At 42.9% G+C, this 4,492-nt stretch overlaps 2 protein-coding genes across 5 annotated transcripts in view; one reads left to right on the top strand and one right to left on the bottom strand.

Annotated features, from left to right (window-relative positions):
* LOC127749997 (uncharacterized) overlaps nucleotides 1-4,492 on the top strand; it is a 98,488-nt gene that overhangs the window by 32,647 nt on the left and 61,349 nt on the right. The window contains exon 1 of one of the 4 annotated variants that reach the window (XM_052270356.1): nucleotides 4,300-4,398. The exons of the other annotated variants lie outside the window; for them this stretch is intronic. The gene's annotated coding sequence lies outside the window, so the exon portion shown is untranslated. Of the gene's footprint in view, nucleotides 1-4,299; nucleotides 4,399-4,492 lie in introns of those variants that run through there. 4 annotated transcript variants of the gene reach the window in all.
* LOC113210421 (putative inorganic phosphate cotransporter) overlaps nucleotides 1-4,492 on the bottom strand; it is a 35,654-nt gene that overhangs the window by 24,209 nt on the left and 6,953 nt on the right. The window lies entirely within an intron of this gene.

Genomic DNA, 4,492 nt, shown 5'->3' with positions numbered 1-4,492 from the left:
GGCACAAAATTACTTCATGTTAGTACCCTTCTGCACCTATTTGTGAATATATGTGTATATGTATATATAATTAAAAGAGCCCGTAACTCGTGCGGGTCCCGTATGTTGCAGTTTATACACACTAAATGTATTTGTATATTTTTCTGCAAACATTCGCACTAAGTTATACCTACGTTTCGTTTTCTACAAATAAATAAACAAAGATGTTCAAATCAACGCAGAAATGTGTGCATAAAATTAGATTGCTTAAATTCGTACAAATACAAGATACAAATCCAGTTAGTGTGTAGGCTCGATCGAGCCGCAACTATCAAGCGACACAAGCCGCGTTCGGATAAGGATAAACAAGGCGAGTGGCGCAGGGCGCAGATATGCCCAAATGAACTGTTTAACATCTAAATTGCTTTATTCAATGAAGTTTGTCTGACATTTGTGTGGATCTTCTTGCGTAGTAATTTATGTGGAGAGCAGCTTATATAAAAATATTTGCACCCTGCGCTGCTCACTCGCCCTGTTTTTGCTAATCAGGATCAAAAACAAACCTTACCGGTTGTCCGTCATCCCGGTCTTGTCCTGTCATCACAACGATGGTGACAGATAAACACACTCTCATGGTTATTGCGCTGCAGGTGGCTAGGAACATGGTGAGCACTTGAACATGGCGCCAGCCCCAGCCACTCCCATCATCTTGATCGTTTACTGGGTTCCGGTTCATCCTACTCTTGCGAAATTCCGGAGAAGGTAAAAGCTCATTAGATAAGAAATCTTTCAGTTTTTAACACGCTCTCCCTATGCCAGTACAGGCAAGTTTACGAATCCGTTTGAATCATAAAGTTCAAAACCTTTGCCCAACATGGGCTCGCGCAAAAACTAAACATAGGCACTTAAAATATGGTCAAAGAGCTTACAAGCAACAACAAGAACGGCAAGGTTAATGGCGTAGATAGATTAGCACAAGGCGAGACGGCTAGAAAGTAGTTTAAATGTAAGCCCGATTCGGAAATCAACGCTGTGTAAATTGTGAGGACTGCCCGACAACTGGAACAATTGGAAACAGGGAAATCAATTTGTTTAAGGTTACGATTTATTGGTAACCATTAACTTTATTGCTTCCCGAACTGGCCCCACACTGAGGCTGTTGAAGTTCTCGGACGCGTCACTACTAAGAGCAACTGCTTGCGTTCCCGCGCCATGAAGGAAACCGTTCATATTGTTAATCCTTGTCTCCGATACGCTTGCAGTGAAATTCGCAGTTAAAAATTTTAGACACCGAAACTTTGTACATGATACCTTATTTAGACTAGCGCGTCATGGGTTCCTCGCCGGTTGCTGCCAAAGACATACTGTGAAGGCGAATCTGACTGCGGCACGTGGACCCAAAAGATAATCACTGCGATAAGTAAAGCTGTTGCGTGTTTGGCAAAGCTTTACCCCTCAACTTTTCTCACTCTCATTCCCATGCTCAATATGGACTATTCGACACATACCACGTTCAAGAACCTATCTTCCCAAGCACTCCAGAGATGCAGCTACTACCTTCTTTAAGGTCGAGGACAAACGGTTATCTGATTTTGGAGGAAGTTGGGCTTGACCTCTGTAGCGTCAAACACACAATTCGTTCATGACGAAATAAAATTATTGGCTTCGGTCACATTCCTTTACTTTACTACAGAAAACAAGAAGACAAAGGAGAGAGCTCGGAGTGGACCTGGTTGGATCGGGTTCAGGTGGTCGCACACATGAAAAAAAAAATCGGTGGACTGATTGCATTCACTAAAACAGAATAAGGACTAGGTGGAATCGAATCGATTCCGACTGCATATATGCGTATATGTGATCAACTATAATATCTCTGTTACGGATTCTTACGGATTTCGTGAACGGAAACTGAAGAAACAAATGCATATAGTAGTGGTTGGAATAGATGGAATGAAAGTGGATTGAAACAATTCTCCTAACTCGAGAATCGCAAAGTTACGGGGCAGAAAAAGCAGTCACACCAGTTAGCCAAATGTTTGCAACGCTCGAGGAGATTGTAGCTGCTTTTCTGCAACACATATTGACTAAATCATCACAGGCTCAAGCTGCATTGAAATGGGGGAACGAATTGGGAGAGGGAGAGGGAGAGAGAGCAGGCTCAAGCTGCATTGAAATGGGGGAACGAATTTTAAGCCAGTAGTCATGGCTTCATGCGTCCGGTTTTACCGACATGCCCAAGTTCGCTGTTGTTCGAGGTTCGACTGTTTTATTTCCGCTTTCTCACCCAAAGAGGAGCGGAACGTGGATCCAACGTTGATTCCACGTGGATTCGTGGAAATCTCGTGGACGTGGATACATCCACGCTATTTCAACCATCTTTGGCTGTTTTTTCTTGATCACTTTTAAATGCAGAACGATAACTTATTACTGAAAAGAGATGAATAATTTCCCCTTTTGTGACATTCGTTCATTTGAACTCGAATTCGTGGATATCACGTGGATTCCAGTTTTTTTTTTTTTTTTTTTTTTTTGCAAGACTCTGCATCAGATCTAAACCATTAAAAGACTTATGATACGCTAGTAGTTATTGCTAAATGTGGTATATAATTGTACAGTTTTCTCAGAGAGAAGCTTTTTGTTTTGTTTTTCACGATTCATGAAATAACGTGGAAATAACGTGGAATCCACGTGATATCCACTTTACCGTCTACCGCGTTCAAGGTTAAAAATAGTGTTCAAAGCTTTGTATACATAATCGAACATTTTTTCTATTTTGTCAAGGTAGTACAATTAAATTCAATGCTCAACTTCTGAACGTACAACGCGCACCGCCCTATAAGCCAAAGAGCTAGCTGGGGCGCTGCGCGTGTGCTTCAGAGAGGGATCGCTAGCTGGCGTTCCTCTTCCAGCAGCGTCGCCGTAGGGTAATGGATAGGGTACAAGACTACTAACTCAAAGGTTCCAGGTTCAACTCCACGCAAGGTTGGAAAAAAATGTTTTTCAATCGACGTGATTTCCACGTCGAAATATCGTGGAAAAGGAGTCAAATCCACGTGGATGTCACGTGGATACTCGACGTTGGATCCACGTCAAAAATCTACGTGGAATCCACGTTCCTTCCACCAAAATTCCTTTTTGATTCAACGTATTGTTGTTCATCCCGCCCTTCTGCTTTTAAAACAGCATTAAAGCGGGCTTCTGCAACCAGTCTCGTGTCGGTCCGTCCGCCCGTCCGTCCGTCATCCGTGTAGAAAGGAGATGAGCCAGAGGTCTACAAATTTCAGAGTACCTTACGGGTCACTCCTGGACACCAAAATGCCAGGTGCAAATCCTGAAACCACCCCTAAGGGGGCGAAAGGGGGTACCAAAGAAACAGGGGTTTCCGCTGGAGTTGTGGTTTCACCGAGCGCCGGACCGCGGTGCGTGCTTTAACGGAGGCTCCGCACAGTCGCGTGGTTTGCAATAGGGACAAGCGCAATGTTGAGTGTTGAGCCATTTTTCTCAGAATCAATTTTTTAACTTTCAAAAAATCACTTGCGTCGCCCCCATGCAAGAGAGTCCGTTCTACGACGGTCGCCCAGAGAATGTCCGATCTACAAGCGTCGTTTGGAGAATGTTCGATCTGCATTAGCCCGGCTGGAGAACATCCGAAGCAACATTTTGGACTGTTTTGAGATATTGATGCCATTTTACGTATCTCGCTAAGTTACATAAAATGGCACCAATATCTCAAAACAGTCCAAAATGTTGCTTCGGATGTTCTCCAGCCGGGCTAATGCAGATCGAACATTCTCCAAACGACGCTTGTAGATCGGACATTCTCTGGGCGACTGTCGTAGAACGGGCTTTCTTGCATGGGGGCGACGCTTGCGCAACAGTTTCGGAGCAAGCAATCTAGTACTTTAGTGCTACTTACTTTTAAGTGGTGGCTACAATGTAACATAGAGCTCTCCTTCAATTTCGCGCCGATTCTTTTTATAATCCCTAGAAACGAAAGAAATATTTCATTTTTTGATAACGGCAATGGGGAATCTTGTCATTATTTTTGTCAAAACATAAATAATGCAATGTTAACGATTTTTAGCTTACCCTGACGCTAATGCTTGCAACTTCTTTTTCATTCTATGAGTCCGTACTCTCTCCTTGACATTTTTTCTGTACATTCTCAAATCCCGTTCATTCATGGTGGAAACTGTTTTCACTTCTCCTTGAGAGACCGCAAGTTTTTTCCTTTCTCTCTCTGATTGAAGGTATGCAGCATATTTTTTTTTGGTTTCTTTTTCATGTCCTCACGATACTTTCGCAACCTCTCGTTTTCATCCTTTCGCTTCTGAAGTGGTGTCTTCACACGTCTTTTCTTTGGTGCTGCTGCTGCTTTTGCCTTTGCCTTTGCCTTTGATCTTGTTCGAGTCATTGTTGGTGAGTACTGCAAAGAAACAAAAAACAATTAGTCATACTTATTAATTTGCAAAGGTTTGGCGAACGGAAAGCTAACTTGAAGCTGTGAGTTACA

The sequence above is a fragment of the Frankliniella occidentalis genome, unplaced genomic scaffold, assembly GCF_000697945.3.
Source record: "Frankliniella occidentalis isolate FOCC.00 unplaced genomic scaffold, Focc_3.1 Scaffold119, whole genome shotgun sequence".
NCBI lineage: Eukaryota > Metazoa > Arthropoda > Insecta > Thysanoptera > Thripidae > Frankliniella > Frankliniella occidentalis.
The sequence above is the reverse complement of the archived record's forward strand: the minus strand, read 5'-3'. Positions and strand labels throughout refer to the sequence as shown.